At 42.3% G+C, this 18,333-nt stretch overlaps 1 protein-coding gene across 4 annotated transcripts in view; it reads left to right on the plus strand.

Annotated features, from left to right (window-relative positions):
- AGBL4 (AGBL carboxypeptidase 4) overlaps window positions 1-18,333 on the plus strand; it is a 1,241,053-nt gene that overhangs the window by 1,129,005 nt on the left and 93,715 nt on the right. The window lies entirely within an intron of this gene.

Here is an 18,333-nt window from a genome sequence, read left to right on the forward strand (position 1 = left end):
CCTGAATGCCAGAATCAACAAGATGCGGATAGTATTTCCTATTAGCATTGTTGTAAGGATTTGGTGATATAATGTCCCATGTGAAATGTTTAGCACAGGACCTGACATTTTGTATACTCAGTGAATTGCCTCAGAGTTGGGACTCAGATTTATTTTTCCTTAGTGGTGAAACGCATTGTCACTCACCCGCACACCTGTTTCTGTGGTTTCGCAATGTATGTATGTGCTCACGTGTATGTGTATGGATATATGTTTTAAGTTCCAATGCACCATTTATGACTGCCAAGATACTAGAATAGTGCCACCCAATGGAGCTTTCTTTGGTGATGGTAGTGTTCTTCTGCGCTATCCCTTAACAGTAGCTCCCAGCCACACGTGGCTATTGAGTACTTACAATGTAGCTAGTGCAACTGAGAAACTGTTTTTCTAAAGCTAATTTTAATTAATTTAAATTTAAGTAGTAACAAGTGACTATCGTATTAGATAGTGCAACCTTTTTAATGACACCTGAAATAATTATTATGGTGTGAAACAAAATTGCTGAACACCTACTGTGTTTCAGGCACTCCGCCGTGCACTAACTCCTTTAACTCGCGTCAACGCTAGGAGATGAAGGGTCTTATAGTCGCTTCCTATTTACTGACAATGAAGCTGAGACTTGGAAAACTAAAGTGACCTCTTCAATGTCACTAATATCAGCCAGTCCAGGATTTGAGCCTAGATCTCCAGTTGCAAAGCGCTTCTCCTTTCAGGACTATGCTCCTGCTACCTTACAGCAGTGTCTCCTGTCTGCAAACACCAGCTGCATTCCCACTGCCTCGGGAAGCACGCAGGGATTGCACCTGTGGGCAGTGAAGCCCTTCCAATGGCCTAGAAGCCCCCCAATCTGGTGCTCCCGTACCTCTCTGAACTCCTCATCCATGACTCTCTGCCTTGCCCACTCCGCTCTGGGTACAGTAGCTTCTTTGCTTTTCAATGTCTCTTTATCATTTAGGATGTTCCTGCCCTAGGGTCTTCCTCCTGGCACCTGCCCCAGTCTGGCTCCAGGGTGTATGTTTAGTTTCCTCTTGTTATAAATTGCTCACTCTGGCTGCAGGATGGAGAGTAGATTTGGGTGGTGAGGGAGGGAAGGAGATGTTTTGAGTGGAACCGGGTCAGCAGGTGGCTGCTCCTGCGGTAGTCCAGAACCACAACAGCCAATGTTAAAAGCCAAGCCACTGGCCCCCTTGTCCAGATTCTCACAGACTGTTAAGTGTCGTAGCTGGAATGGCCATTAAAAACCATCTAGTGCTGTTCCTTATTTGAAGAAAGCTAACACTGAGGCACAGAGGCAAGAGGATGCTTTTCCCAGGGTTGGCTGAGTTGGTACAAGAGCTCCCATCTCCAGATAAGATCTTTCCCTGCCATGATCTTTTTCCGGAATCACAAGACCATCATAAAAATAGAGGTTTACTGGGCCGGCCCGGTAGCGCAACAGTTAAGTTCACATGTTCTGCTTCTCTGCGGCCCGGGGTTCACCGGTTCGGATCCTGGGTGTGGACATGGCACGACTTGGCAAATGCCATGCTGTGGTAGGCATCCCACATATAAAGTAGAGGAAGATGGGCATGGATGTTAGCTCAGGGCCAGTCTTATAGAGGAAGATGGGCATGGATGTTAGCTCAGGGCCAGTCTTCCTCAGCAAAAAGAGGAGGATTGGCAGTAGTTAGCTCAGGGCTAATCTTCCTCAAAAAAAAAAAAAAATAGAGGTTTACTGTCACCAACCATCTCACTTCCTTCCCAAGCCTTCTTTCATTTTTGAAGACAGCCTATTTTCTTAAAGGCCACAGAGTCACCGAAAAGGCAGGAATTCAGTTCTCCCTAAACAAATCAATTTTTACAAAGAATGAGCAAATCTTGCCCCAGAAGTCTGAGTATGTCCTCCGGAGAATAGAGAAACTCATACAAGATGTCTTGGAAAAAGAGAGAAAAATCCTATTCCATATTTTAGTGACGAAGGGAAAAAAAACCCCACAAAAGCCCAAACACAACTTTTCTGATGCCTGATAATATTCTTCTCTCATCTCTCATTTCCCCACAACTATTTTGTCTTACGGCTCTGGGAGCCTGTGGGAAGCTGCTGTGTGATTTTTATCTCTATGATTAAAGTGTTACACTTTATTGAGTTTTTTACATCAGCAGCAAAATCTGCAATGCAGGATTTTACATAACACCTCATTTTCTTCTCGCACCATTACTGTTATTAACCTGGTGGCAATAAACAGAAAATACAGCTTTGCTTATGATGTACTCTTTATTTTTGTTCCAATAGCAAGAAGGAAAAAAAAAAGAGAAAGAACTCAGAGAGAACAGGGAAGAATTTTTTACCCATTATATCCCTTTGATGTCTGTCCTTCTCTCACCTTACTCCATGACAACAGTTCTCACAGAAGATCAAGGATGGAAATCATCTCTGCTCAGGGATGTTTTCTCCTCAATCATTTGCTCATCCATTTATTCACTCAGTGAGGATTTCCTCAGCACCTACCGTGTGCCAGGCACAGTGCTAGGTGTTAGAAATAGAAAAATTTTAGGTCTTGACCAGTGTTTGGTCTAGTTGGGGAAATAGACACACACAGCAATAACAATGAAACAGTGAGATGAGTACAATAAAAATGGAGGGTTGAGTGACGACGTAAGTGTAAGAGGACATGGTCCACCCTACCCAGAAGGATTAAGGAAGACTTTACAGAGAAAGAGATGCTTGTATTGGGTCCTGGGGGATGACTAGAAAGAGCGAGCCCTTCTTGGCTGAAGGAACAGCATAAGCGAAGCCTTGGAAGACGCAGAAGAGATGGCTTGGTCCAGACGCTGTCGATTTGGCATGGTGAAAGCACTGGATGCCTGTAGCAGACAGTAGGAAATGAGGTTGGAGGTGGAGGCTGGTCATCAGGGACCTGATATTCATATGCAGGAAGTATCTTCCATGCCTGCTGTTCGTCCACCCTCGGGCCTCCGCTAAGACCAGGCCAAAATGAAAAGATCGAGGCAGAATGACGTAGTGGGAGGAAATTGTGCTGTGGACAGAAGATCTAGATTTTATCCCGGTCTCCGCCACTTCTTCACTGTGTAATCTTGAGCAGTGTCTTCATCTGTACAGTGGATATGGTAAGAATGAGACAATGATTGTGAACAAGTTGTGTAGGTTGTTGATAGTATTTCATGTGTCAAAGGAAAGGGGGTGGGGAAGCAAAGTTCCAGACAACTCAAAGAGGCAGAGAAGCCACAAACTCATTCTATGTGATTTTGATAAATGTTTTTATGTAAATGTGGATGAAGGAGACTGCCCTGTTCTGGGACTTCCCTTCAAACCAAGAGATGAAGCCTGGTTTGTCCCCATACCTCCTTGTCTGACCATTGCTCACCTCTCACAACTGCCCCTCACTCCTTGCTGCTTTCTGGCTGAGTCATGCAGTCCAGAACAATCAGTCTCTTCTCTTCGGAGGGAGGGAAAGCCTGTTGCAAAGTAATAGCTGGAGAAAACCCCTGCCTTCGTCCCATTTACAATCCAGTAGGGAACCCAGGTGTTTGAGTACCTGTATTTGGGTGTTTGATTTTTTTTTTAACTCTTGTTCTGATTCTATATCCTATCAAAATGTGCAATGCTTATGCTTCACTATATTAATAAAGAGCTCTATTTTTATAAGAAACATATGATTACATGAGAAACATTTCTTTTACTTGAATAGCCATGTTTGGCAAAAATCAACTTGTTTGTATCAAAACGTCATAACCTGAGACGATAGACCATCTGCTAGCATCTTACTCTAGCTGGGGATAAGTACATAGCAGGGAAAGATCCAACTCCAACTTATAAGATAATGACAGCCCCAATCTCAGTGAACGGCCTCACCATCCACCCAGACACCCAAGCCAGAAACCGGGGATTCAGTCCAAGTTTAGGTTCAGCACTGTCAATCCTACTTTATAATAGGTCTCATATCTGTACCTGTCTTCTCATCCTCCCTGCCCCTACTTTAATTCAGAACCTTATTATTTTTCACTTAGTTCTCACTTGGACTATAACAAAAATGTCCTAACCATTCTACATGCCTTTGACTCTTACAGGCTCCAATTCTTCCTCATCGCAGCCTCCAGAACAATCTTTCCAAAATGCGAATGTAATCATGTTATACTTCCATAAAATGCTTCTCCAGCTCTCTATTTTCTACTTTATAGGACAAGTCCTAACTCCTTAGTGGCTTGCAAGACCTTCCATGAATGGGTCCACAGAAGCCTCTCCAGACCCTTTTCTCACCCCATTACCCCACCTTATGTCCTTCAATTGTGCCAAACACCTTATAGTTCCCTTAGTGGGCTGGGGGGCTTTTGGTCTTGGGGTTTTTGCTTACACAGTTCCCTCTGCCTAGACTATCTTTCTCTCCATTTATGGCTCCTTTCCTTATCATCCATTTGGTGAACACGTCATCTTTCAACAACTTGCTCAACAATCACCTCCTCTACAGAGTCTTTCCTGACCACCGAATGAATGGATGGTTCTTTTGGCTGTAACTTCACCCAATCTTCACATATATCTCACTGAGCACCTGAAAGGCTTATGGACATTTGTTTGTTTCCTTATCTGTCTTCTCTCACCACACTGAAAATAGAGAGGTGGGAAAGGGAGAGCAGGAGGAGAGAGGAATGAAGAGACAGAAGAGAAAAGGGGCAAGATGAGAGAGACAGAGAAGGAAGGGGAAGAAAGAGCAAAGAACAGATATCGGATCCCTGCCTGTACCTTTCTTCTCTCCTCCTCCTCTCCCCCAGCTGCCTACACTGAATAAAGCAGACAGGAACCATCTTGTTTTTCTCCAGGATAAAGTACATAGTTTCAGCATGAATGTTGGCATCCCAGAACACTTCTTTGAAAAACAGTGATATCTCTTCTGCCAAATGGGAAGAGTACATTAGCAAGGGCGAAATGCTGGGACTGGCATCTTGCTGTAGGTTCTCCCCACAGGGCCATGCCAAGGAACAAGACCATGCACTCAGATCTTGAAGGAGCTAAGGTGGGAAAGGCTGGCAGGATCTGTCTTCAGAGGCCAAAGGGAGGAGAAAAAACAAAGCAAAACAGTACAAAGCAGGAAGATAAGATGATTGAAAGACAGGAGACTCTCAGAGCATGATGGGCACTGAGAATTCGCCAGATCCATTCTCCAAATGGGGAAATTGAAGAGAGGAAAGAGACTTCTCCAGGGCCTCAGAGCAGGTTAGTAGGAGAGCCAAGATGAATTTCCTGGGAAGAAAAGAACCAACATTTCCTGAGGCCCCACCATCCCACCAGCTCTGTGGTTGGATGTATACTATTCCCTCTCTGGCTCAGCTGACAACCTCCTCCAGGAGACGTCTCCCAGCATTCAGGTCACACATATTTATTGAGTTCCTAATATGTTCCTGGAGGTGCCCTAGTTTCATCAGCCTTTGATTTATAATGAAGCAATATTAACTTTTAATTATGAAATTAAAATGTCCCTCGGCTCTCATAGGCTTCAAAATTATATCTCAATCCTCTTCTTAGTTTGTCTCATCTTCCTGCTCAGACAGGGCTTCCTGCAGGTTGGTCTGGCTTTTCCGCTTGTGTCTATGTCCACTCCAGATGCAGGAGTGGGCACCTGGGCTGACCCCAACAGGTGAGGATCGAGCAGAGGTGTGGGAGGTGGTGAGAGTCAGTGAGAAGCCCAGTTCAGGCCCTAACCTGCTGTGAGGTTTTGACAAGCTGGTCTCTGAGCTTCTTCTGAGCTAAGATCAGGATCCTATTTACTTCAGTGGATTGTTGAGAGAATCAGATGAGCTAATTTGTGTGAGAATAGTTTATAAACTCTACAAATGTGTAAGATGATGGTTATTGTCAATAGATGTCCTGTTGAACAAGGAAGAAATTTACATTTATGTCAGCTGGGTCCCCAAGCTCCTCTCAGCTCCATGCTCCTATAGCCCCTGCACCTCTCTTCAAATCTTTCATTGCGCATGCAATTACTTTTAAAACGTCCACCCTCCCTGCAAGGTTTTGAGCTCAAGGAGGTCCATATCCTGGTGCCAGGCACATCACCTACACACAGCATCACTGTGTGGTTGAAAAGAATGTATTGAGAGCGCGTAAGCTGCCAGACATTTTGTTAGGTGCAAAGCCAGTTACCTCATCTAACTTCATGACAATCCTGTGAGATTGGGATTATTATCCTCAATTTTTAGATCAGGATACTGAGGCTCGGGGAAGGAAAGTAATTTCTACTGGTCGTTAAGCTCACCCATGGCTAAGCTGACACTTGAAGCCAGGTTTTCCAGAGCCCTGAACCATGCTACTCCCATGACTACCCTTCTTCTATCATTGTTATCATTGTCATGATCAACACTGGGGTCACCAATCACTGCTATGGGGAGCAGAAGACGCAGGTCAGCAGTTCTTTTGCCCTAGGAATGTCTGTTATGAACCCAAACCTCTTAGGCTGAGCCTCTGCTCTCTCTTCCTTTTTCTGGGCAGAGCTGAAGGAGCAGGTGGAAGCAGAGGAAGGCTCCTTCCTGCCAGGCCAGGCCTAGCTCTTCCTGGGTCCCTAGAAGGAACAGATGCAGAGATGCCTCCATTTACATTCAGGTCCTCCTTTTCACTTCTGAGTAGAGTAGGATTGGGAAAGACAAGTGGAAGGAGAAAAATATCCTCATCTTGCTGCTACTGATGCTTTCTCCCAACACCTAAGCATTACTGTCACACATTTCCTTTGTCCTGAGGTTTATTCTGCTGAGGCCAAAGAGGCCACAGATGCAGAGGCTGGGCCGTTCTGAAGAGCTTAGAGATGAAGAGCTTAGCCCTAGCTCAGAAAGATGAGTTTGAATCTCAGCTCTGCCAATTGCAAGCTCTTTGCCTCAGTTTCCTCATGTGATGATAACAGTACTAGCCTCATAGGATTGTTATAAGAATTATTACAGGACCAGACATAGGAAGCCCTCAGTAAATGTCAACAGCTTTTGATGGTGGTGTCATGATTAAGAGCAGGCTCTGTAGAGCTGGACTGCTTGGCCTCTGCCAGGTACCACTATGTGATCTGGGGGCTCCCTGGCAAGTTACTTAGTCTCTCTATTCCTCAGTTTCCTTATTTGTAAGTGATGTTTCTATCTGCTGAGGTTGTGGGAGGATTAATGAGTGCCTGGCAGTAGTAAGTGCTATATCGTTATTATTCTTCTCCCTCCATAGCTCCTGGGGATAGAATCTAGGCCCTGAGGCTCCTATCACTACATGCTGCACTACCCTTTCTCTGAGTCCAGGATACCTGGTCCATTCATTCATTTATTCATTTAGTCACTCAGCAAATGTCCCCTGAGTACTTACTATGTACTGGGACCTATGATGCACATGGGGATACAGAAGTGAACCAGCCATGGTCCTGGTCCTTACACGGTTCACAGACCACTCCCTCCTTCTTAGAACCTTTTTCTTCCTCTTAGTTTTCATGAAACCACACTGTCCTTGTCTCTTCCTACTTCTCTGGCCACTCCACAGTTTCCTTTGCTTCTTCCTATACTTAAACTCCCAGCCTTGGAGGGCCTCAGGCTCGGTCCTGGGACCTTTCCTTGATCCACACTCTCTCCCAGTGGTGTTAAATAGCACCTCTGTGCTAAAGATGCCTACCTTTCTCCAGTTCAGTCCTCGCCCCAGGGTTCCGTTTTCACATCTTTGACTGCCTACTTGCCACAGCCTGACATCCAATAGTCATTTCAAACTGCAGAGACCCGTATCAGAACTCTCAATTTCCTCACCACTATCCCACCTGGTCTTCACCCCAGTCTGCTCCATCTCTCTACATGTTACCACTATCGTCTCAGTTGTTCAAGGCACAAACCCTTGATCCATCTTTGATTCTTCCTGCATATATAATCCATGTGCAGGTCCTACAGAGGTGTGGCCAAGATGTTTACCAAATATATCCTTCTCTTTTCATTTCTACTGCTGTCACTCCAATTCAAGCTACTACGATCTCTTAGGGGACCTGTTCAACTTCCTCCACTCATGTCCAGCTAAAATCCTCTATCTACATGATAGGCAAGGTAATCCTTTTACAGCATTCCCCTGTTAACATGGCTTTCCCCTGTACATAGGATAAGCTCCAAACCCTGACCCTGGCCTGCAAGGCCTGTGTGAGCTGGACCCTATAAACTTCTCCAGGCTCACTTCCAGTGTTCATAGAGATCCAGCCAATGGCTTTCCCTCTGGTCTCTAAAAAAACCACCCTCATCCCCGCTTCAGGGCCCTTATTTGTCCAGAATTCTCTTGCCAGCCCCACCTTTTATTTATTTTTTTGAGGAAGATTAGCCCTGAGCTCTGCCGCCAATCCTCCTCTTTTTGCTGTGGAAGACTGGCCCTGAGCTAACATCTGTGCCCATCTTACTCTACTTTATATGTGGGACACCTACCACAGCAAGGCTTGCCAAGCAGTGCCAGTCTGCACCCGGGATGGGAACCGGCGAACCCTGGGCCGCCAAAGCAGAATGTGCAAATTTACCACTGCGCCACCGGGCTGGCCCCACCAGCCCCTTTGAATAGCTCATTCTCATCATCCTTCAAGGCTCAGCTCAAATGTCAATGGCCTTTCCTGATCACACAATCTAAAGTAGACCCTGTCCCCATCAACTCAGTTATTCACCATCCTTTAGCTCATTTTAGTGCATTCCTAGCACGTGTTACAATCTGTGATCACCTTACTTAGATTCTATTCATGGTCTGTCATCCACACCTGGGTGCCAACTCCTTAAAAGGCAGGAACCTCACCTGTCTTGTTCACCCCCAAGTCCTGGAACATAGTAGCTTCATATCAAATATTCATTAAAATGAATGAATGAATGAATAAAGTGGATGATAAACACTTTAACAGAAGAACAGTTTAAAAATCTGTGGGGGTCCAGAGAAGAGAGCTGCTGTCCCTGGGAGAGTCAAAGAAGGCTTCTTGGACAAGGGGCTACTGGACCTGGCAGTGAAAGCTGAGCAAGATGACACCAGGAGGGGAAAGGAAGGGATGGGGTGGGCATTCCCACCTGCAGGAACAGAGACACAGACGCACAGAGTAGGAGAGCATGCGTGTGCTTGGGGAGTTACAGGTCTGTAAGGCTGGAGTGTGAGATGGAGAGAGGCAGGAGATGAGGTCCTGTGGCCTCCCCTCGGTTCTCTGGGCTAGCTGCCTGGGTGTCTTATGTGCCTGTTCCTCTTTTTGTCCCCATTGATTCATCACATCTTTTTGGTAACGGGAATTTCTTTCCAACCACAGCCAGGGCGCACCTGAGGAGGGAAGGCTTGACTGTGCCACTTCGGAGATCTATACTAGGCGTGATAAAGGTCCTTTACATGGTTTTGTTTATTTTATTTGGTTGGCTGTTTTTAAAGAAAGAGTCCTCGATTTTTCTGAAAATTTCTCCTTCCTACTTTAGGACATGTGCACTGACTTCCAACTTTAACTTTTTAAAAAACAGGGAGAGATTTTAGTAATAAAACGAATAGATTTGGGGCTTTTTGGTTTGTTTTTGGCTTGAGGCCCATGGGGAAATGTCTTCTGGGGGGACAAATCTCAGTAGGGGAGTTATCTGCAAGTTTTCTAATGCTCCTTGCTGCTCCCACCCCCCACCTCGAGGCCCGTTTGAGAAGTTAAGCCTGATAGGATCAGTCCCAAGACCTCACAGTCCCCCAGCTCAGAGATGAGGGATCGGCAGAGAGCTTCCTTCCTCTGACCAGGGAGATGACTTCCAGGACTGTAGGCTCCTGAGAGCACGGCAGGACACAGGGCATGCGTTTGTAACCAGAGGCCTGCATATGAGTCCCAGCTCTGCCACTTCCTGGTGCATGACCTTGGGCAAGTTACTTCTTTCTGAGCTTCAGTCCCTCCTCTGTAAGAGGGAAGAATAGAGCACCCTTCTCAACTCGCCCTTATCCCTGCCTGAGATGAGTTTCTTTCTCATCTCCAGACCTGAGATAAACCCTTCTGCCCTTCCTGCATTGCATTTCCCTTCCTTCATTGGACTGAAAATGTGATAAACTCTGAAGTGCTGCCCAAATGTGAAGTATCCAGCATCGCCTCACAGCACCAAGCTCGGATTCTGGCCTGTGCCAAGCGAGGTGAAGCAGAGAAGCAGCTCGGAATATAGCAGAAAAAAAAAAACCATTTCCTCCCTGGCGTCTAGGAGGAAGCAAACTCTGCACTAAATTATGTTGCAAATATGCCCTAAGGTGGTTTTAATTTTATTGGCACTGATTTTAATTTACTCTTTAGGCCCCTGATTGCAGGATGAACTGTTGGCTGCTGGCAAGGGGACAGCCCTTCATCACTCGGTTTTAATTAAGGTTCTTAAGTTTGGAAGGAAAGAACAGAGATGCTTCCCCTGCTTCTATTCTTAATCCCGAATTGTAATTATGGGGCTCTGTATTAGCGACACACCCCTTGCTCTGATATGGCCACAGAAAAGTACCTCATTTGGCTGCTCAAAAAAACTTAAGATGCATCTGCTCATTCATTTAATTCACTCATTCTTCTACCGATTGATTTTCTATCCATTCTTTTGCCAAACCTTTAATGATAACCTACTGTATACCAGGCCTTGCTCTGGTCCTGTGGACGTAAAAAATCAACAACGTTAGTCCTTGCCTGAAAGAGCTCCCATTCTAATGGGAGATGGAAATAAACAAAGCATTATTTGTGTCATGTGATATGTACCGTGAGAGAGAGAAATGTACCTTGAATTATGAGAGCACAGAGGAGGCTGTTAACTCATCCTGAGGGATAGAATAAGGCCATTTGAATTGAGATTTTGTACTCGTCAGATGAATAATATTAACTGCTATAACGAGCAATTCCCAGGTCTCAGTGGCTTAATGCTGTAAAAGTTCATCACAGTCTGACACAGGTCAACTGACTCTCCTGGCCCTTTTCCTCCTAGAGTGATTAAGGGACATGGGCTTCTTCCTTCTTGTGATACCCTTGTTTTTATGTGTAGCTTCCATGCACAAGAACAAGAGAGAAGGGGGGTGACTGTGTATGAGTTCTATGACCAGGCCTGGAAGTGGTAGTTGTCACCACTGCCCACATCCCATTTGATCCTGACCAAATGGCAAGGGAGACTGGGAAATGTCTTCTATGGTCCAGGAAAAGGAAATGGGGTTGGTAAGCATCTACTCAGTTTCTGCCTTAAATTTTAAGATTGTGTCAGAGTTAGCCAGATAAAGAGAAAATGTATTCTAGGCAGAGGAGATATGTATCATGTGCAAATGTGGAGACAAAGGTCAAGCACATAACAGTTCGAGGTACTCCAGGTAGCTCCACGTGGCTGGAGTGTAGAGTATCAGAGCAGAAGTAGCAAGAGCTGAGACCAGCCTGGGGGCAGGGACCACACCACGCAGGGTCTTTTAAAATCTGTTAAGGTGTGTGGTCCCTATCCTGGGAGCAATAGAGATGTGTAGAACAGATTGAATCAGGGGAGTGACGTGATTTGTTTTCATTTAAGAAGATTGCTCTGAAGCAACAAGGAAACCAGGTAGAAAGCCATTGTAGCAGAACAGGTAAGAGATGATGGGATGTGTTTCAGCCATGGTCCCTGTCCTCAAAGAGCTCATAGGCACACAGACATACTGATCAGACAGATTAGGTATATGTAACAAGTACTGAAATCAAAGCCCAAGCAAGAAGCTGTTTGGAGAAGAATGAGGGATTTGTTTTCATTGAGGATGAGAGGAAATCATGAAACATTCAAGAAAGTCATAGCTCTCTATCCCATCCAACAACCACTTTTAAAGATGAGGAAATTGAGGCACAGCAAAGAGTTGCTACTTGTCCATGGGCACAGATTATGTTAACATTAGAACCAGAGTTGGAAACCCTGCTTCTGCCTTCCATGCTCCATTCTAACTGGGCCAACACAAGTCCATAAAGCCAGTTTAGGCACAAAACATGATCAGGTGTTGTTGGACTTAGTAGCTGTGGTCTTTGGCATTCTCAGTACAGTGCTGAATATGTGTAATGAAGAAGGAAAAGAACTAAGACCTCAAACTCAGACCCTATTCACATAAATTTCCTAGACTTTTTTCTACTCTAGTTCCAGCCCCTAGAATCCTAATTTTTTGCAGTAGCTTGAGAAGGATAGGTATTAAATCCTCTCTGAAAGTTTGGTAGAATTCCCCAGGGAAGCCGTGTGGTCCTGGGGTTTTATTCTTTGGGATGCTTTTGATTGCTGTTTCAATCTCTTTCTTTTTGATTGGTCTATTCAGATTGTCTGTTTCTTCTTGATTTAGCTTTGGGAGGTTGTAAGAGTCTAAGAATTTATCCATTTCCTCTAGATTATCCATTTTGTTGGAGTATAGTTTTTCGTACTATTCTCTGATAATCTGCTGTATTTCTGTGGTATCTTTTGTTATTTCTCCTCTTGCATTTCTGATTTTGTTTATCTGAGCTTTCTCTCTTGTTTTCTTTGTAAGTCTGGCTAGGGGTTTGTCAATTTTATTTATCTTCTCAAAGAACCAGCTCATTGTTTCATTGATCCTTTCTACTGCCTTTTTTGTTTCAATAGCATTTATTTCTGCTCTGATTTTTATTATTTCTCTTCTTCTGCTGACTTTTGGCTTTGCTCTTCTTTTTCTAATCCAGTTAAGTGTAATTTGAGATTGCTTATTTGGGATTTTTCTTGTTTGTTAAGATGTGCCTGTATTGCAATGAATTTCCCTCTTAATACAGCTTTTGCTGCATATGAGTTGGTATGGTATGCTATCATTTTCATTTGTCTCCAGATATTTTCTTATTTCTCCTTTAATTTCTTCAAGGATCCATTGCTTGTTCAATAGCATGTTGTTTAGTCTCCACATCTTTGTCCCTTTCTCAGCTTTTGTCTTGTAATTAATTTCTAGCTTTATAACATTATGATTGGAAAAGATGCTTGTTATTATTTCAATTTTCTTAACTTTATAAAGACTTGCCTTGTTTCCCAACATATGATCTATCCTTGAGAAAGTTCCATGTGTACTTGAGAAGAATGTTTATTCTGCAGTTTTTGGATGAAGTGTTCTATATATATGTTATTAAGTCCAACTGGTTTAGCTTTTAATTTAATTCCACTGTTTCCTTGTTGGTTTTCTGTCTGGATGATCTATCCATTGATGAGAGTGGAGTGTTGAGGTCCCCTACTATTATTGTATTATTATTAATATCTTCTTTTAGGTTTGTTAATAGTTGTTTTATGAACTTTGGTGCTCCTGTGTTGGGTGCATAGATATTTATAAGCATTAATTCCTCTTGATAGAGTGTCCCTTTGATCATTATGTACTGCCCCTCTTTGTCTCTCTTTACCTGCCTTATCTTGAAGTCTACTTTATCTGACATAAGTATTGCAACACCTGCTTTCTTTTGTTTGCCATTAGCTTGGAGTATCATCTTACACACCTTCACTCTGAGCCGGTGTTTGTCTTTGGAGCTGAGGGGTGTTTCCTGGAGGCGGCATATTGTTGGGTCTTGTTCTTTAATCCATCTCACCACTCTGTAGCTTTTTATTGGAGAATTCAATCCATTTACATTTAGGGTGATTATTGATGTATGAGGGCTTAATGTAATTATTTTATCACTCATTTTCCAGTTTTCCTGCATTTCCTTTGTTTTTTGTCCTGTGTGTTTTGATCTAACCATTGAATTATGGAGTTTTTTATGATATGTTTCTTTATTTTCTCCTTATTTATTCTTTGTGTCTCTGTTCTGCTTTTTTGTTTAGTGTTTACCCTGAGGTTTGTGTTGAGAATCTGGTGTATAAGATAGTCCATTTTCTGATGACCTCTTAATTCATTAGTCTCAACTGATTCAGTCCCTTTCCTCCTCCCTTCCTAAGTGTTTTTCCTCATATCTTTTTCCATCTTGTGTTGTGAGTTTGTGGTTAAAATGACAGGATTATCTTTGTTTTTGGTGTTTTCCTTCCCTTTCACTTAATGCTATAGTTGAATATTTGCTATCCTATTCAGATTCTGTCTAACTATTTATCTCCTTACTTTGTGTTCTGTGACCCCTTTCTCGCTATTTTTTTCAAGTATGGGGGCCTTCTTGAGGATTTCTTCTGGGGTGGGGGGGGAGTCTCATGGCTATGAAGTCCCTTAGCTTTTGTTTGTCCGGGAAAGTTTTAATTTCTGCCTCATATCTGAAGAAGGTTTTTTTCCAGCCCCTAGAATTCTACAGTGAGAAGGGATCCTAGAACCTGACTAATCCTTTACCATTGTTTTGGAGGTACTAGCCAATGCAGTTAGACATGAAAAAGAAATTAGAAGCATAAAAACCCAAAAAGAGGAGATAAAATTACTATGTATGAGTGATAAGATTACAACCCTGGAAAACACTACCCCCTTTATTTGGTCCCTCCTCCCAGGCTTCCTCACCTCCCTGCTGTTCCTCACACATAACAAGTGCATGTGACTTTTGCATTTACTTCTCCTTCTACCTGGAATACTCTTCTACCTGATATCCTCAAGACTAACTGTCCTACTCCGTTCAACTCTCTGTTTTTCCAGAACCGCTATTACTTTCTATTCCCTTACTGTGTTTTATTTGTCTCCATGGCATTAATACCTCCTGACATCTTGTATATTTATTCATTGATTTGTTTATTTCCTTTCTCTCTCCACAGAATGTAAACTCTTTGAGATCAGAAGCTTTCTATTATGTTCATTGCTATATCTGTCATGCCCAGATCATTCCCTGGTGCATATCTCCAGTGCTGAGAACACTGTCTGATACATAGTGGGTACTCAGTGATTATTTGTTGAATTAGTAAGCAAATGAAAATCCAAGAAAATTCGATGATAAATTATACAAATAATAATAGAATTAGTATAGTGTCCAGGTAAAAATTAAATATGTTGAAAACAAGAGCCTTAATATTTATAAAGAACTGCTAGTTAGAAGATTTAATGGAAGAATGCATCACATTTACAACAGCAACTAAAAATATAAACTGCCTAGGCATCAAAAAGAAATGTTCAGGGTCTTTATGAGAAAAAGAAACACTTTTGAAACTTCCTGCTATATCCAAAAGGAAACTTGAATAAATGGAAAGTCAAAACATATTCTTGGATTGGAAGGCTCAAAGTCATGAGTCAATTCTTCCTATATTAATATAAAAATTTAATAGGATTATATTATAAATATTGAGAATATTCACAGGATTTTGGAGAGCAAGGAAAATGAAACAAGCTAATTATAAATATCAAAGAGGAAAATTTGCAAGAAAATACAGGAAAATTTGGGAAAAGAAACATAATGAGGTGATACTAGCCCTCCAAATATTGAAAAACATTGTAAACTTAATGTAATTTAAACTGTATAGTATTGACACACAAAAAGACAAATGGTTAGAACAGAATAGAAAATCCAAAACTAACTCAAATATATAAAAAAAAGTTTATGGTTAAGGTGGCTTTTCAAGTCAGTGGGAAAAAGATGCACAATGTAATAAATGGCGTGGCACAACAAACTTTAATCCTTATCTCACACCCTACCTCCATGTAAATTAAAATTGAAATGAAATATTTAAACATAAAAGAATGAAACAATAGAAATAATAGAAGAGACAATGAAAAAATTCAACCCACAAACAACAAGACAAAAGATTGGTAAATCTGTGTAAAAAATTAACATTTAAAAAATTTTACATGGAAAAAAGTACCAGTAGAAGTAAAGTCAAAAAACAATGACAAACTGAGAAAAAACATTTGTATACTACACGTAAAGGCTGTCTCTCTTATATATAGCTTCTGTAAATCAATAAGAAACAAAGCCCAACAAGTCAATTTCTAAAATGGGCAAAGAAATGAAGAGACAATTCATAGAAAATGCAAATAGTTCTCAAACATATGATAAGATACTTAACTATATAATAAAAGATAATTATACTAAAAGAAATTGACATTAAAACTAATCTTAAATATCATTTTTCACCCATCAAATTGGCAAATGTCTAAAAGTTTGATTCCACCCACGTTGTCAAGGTAATTGAGAAAGAGACATTGCTAGGAGTGTAAATTGCTCCTTCTACGGAGGTCAGTTGTCAATATTGATCAGAATTGCAAATACACAGAGGATCCAGGAATTCTACTTCTAGGAATTTATCCTACATATGGTTGCATATGTGTGAATTAGTGTATATACAGAGGCAATCGCTAAGACAGTGTTTGTAACATGAAAGTTTGGAAATAACTCATGTGTCTATCGATAGGGCACTTGTTAGATAGTTTATACACAGCTGTTAAAAAGGATGGGGTAACTTTCTGTGTACTGAGAAAAAATTACCTTCAAGACATATTAAGAGAGAAAAAGCAGATCTGGATAGCGTGTTCAGTGTGCTACTATTTGTTTGTGTTGGGAGGAAGATGGGGGGAATATGTACTTGTTTGTGCAGAAGCTATTTCTGGAAGGATGCATGTGAACCTGATAACATGAGTTGCTTCTGGAGAGTGAAACTAGGTACCTGGAGGAGGGGTGGAAGGGAGATCTTTCACTGTAAATTCTTTCATATCTTTTTGACTTATGAACCATGTAAATTAATCAATATAACTGATCTGCTGGCTATTTAAAGTGAACTCACATTAGGTGCTGGGTGTCAGGACGGGGCAGTGGAAGCCACTCCAGAATGGCTATCAGTCGAGCCAGGTTCTAATTCTTGCTCCTTTGCGAACTTGCTGGCCGCCTTCAGCAAGCAACCTCTCCATCCAGGGCAGTTCCAAGAAAGGTCAAAGAAGCTGGTTTCCAAGGCTCTCTCCAGCTCTGACATCTGGAGATGTAAATTGCAGTTTTTCCTTACACACTTCTTAAGTCATCTGTCTACCTCCTCCTTTCCTCTGCAGCTCATCAAAAGCTCAGAGGAAAAGACAGACAATTGAAGAAAATAAAATTGCGAAGATGACTTTTATAGGGCTCCTGTTGAATCATTGTGTATTCCACCTCCAAAGCTGAAAATGATGAGTTTAATATCACACAGAGCAGTGCATCTTGTATCTCTCAAAAGACAGCTTATGCTACCCAGAGAGCTGGGAGCTCGGCAAGACAGAATTTTTCACTCCAACTCCAAGGCAAATGAAATGACGGTCATCAGGTCCACATTCTAGAAGCAACATGGTTTTCATTTGGTTTTAACTCTGTTTAAAAGTGTCCCAAGGAGGGAGAATCCTTCTAAGCATGGACGTTTCTTCTTTCCCAGGACCACATGCTAGAAAGGGGGTGGAAAGGCGGCCAGGTTTTGCCTTGGCTGTTTCTAGCGATGGCCATTGGTGATGATAAGTTAACTGTCAGGGGTCAGCAGACCTGGGTTTCATTCCCACTTATGCCATGAGCTTGGACAAGTTCCTTCCCCATTTGGGGTCTCTGTTAGTCTCAGAAAGAATTAACAAATATAAATAGGACTGATATATAGGAAAAGAAGGTCAGATTTGAAGGACATAGAAGATCTAAGGGCCTAAAAATTCCCTAATTCCTGCCAGTCCATTACAGTATGTGGAGTAACCTCTCTGGGGCCATTTGTTTAGTCCTTCTGTGCACAGCTGCTGAGCATCCTTCACGTATGGGCACTGGGCTCCTTACAGACTATCCCCCTGCCTTCAGGGAGCTCATAGACAGGAATGTTAAGGAATACTACCATATCAAGCTAGAGAATGCCTTAAATATGTGCAAGTAGATCGCGAAGAAAGACTAGTTGCAAGCATCTTTAAGGTTACAAGGTGTTTTTTCCCCATGCACTATTTATATATTATTGGGGAATAGGTGTGGCATCATGAAATGAGGTTAAATAAAAGAACTAACTAAGATGTCACGTGTAAAGCTCCCCAGATGGTGCCAGCATGCAGTAAATATGCAGTAAATGGTAGTAATTATTATTGCAGTGTTTGATTCCCACTGTAACTCTCTGAGGTTGGAATTAAAATATCCGTGTTTCCAATAAGAAAACTGAGGCCCACAGTGGGGCTATGACTGACCCCTGACCCCCTTAGCTGGAAATGGCCCAGTCAGGGCAAAGCCATAAGCAGGCCCACGTCAATACAATTATGTTACCTGAAGGTATGTCTCATTAATAAAAGAAACAAATTCTCCTAATGCCTTTAGTCAGGAATGTATTACCTGTTTGGGGTAAGTAACATCATGACTTAATCCAACAGAAAAACTCACTTTTTCAGAACAACTCTAAAGAGGGATGCTAATGGTGGACCCTGAGGGCAGATGGTATTAAAAGTGAGGAGAAATTGATCCTCACTGGTCTCAACCCCTCCAATCACATTGCAAAAGGCTGCCAAATCTGCTGACACAT

This window comes from Equus quagga, chromosome 5, assembly GCF_021613505.1.
Source record: "Equus quagga isolate Etosha38 chromosome 5, UCLA_HA_Equagga_1.0, whole genome shotgun sequence".
In the NCBI taxonomy this organism is placed as follows: Eukaryota; Metazoa; Chordata; class Mammalia; order Perissodactyla; family Equidae; genus Equus; species Equus quagga.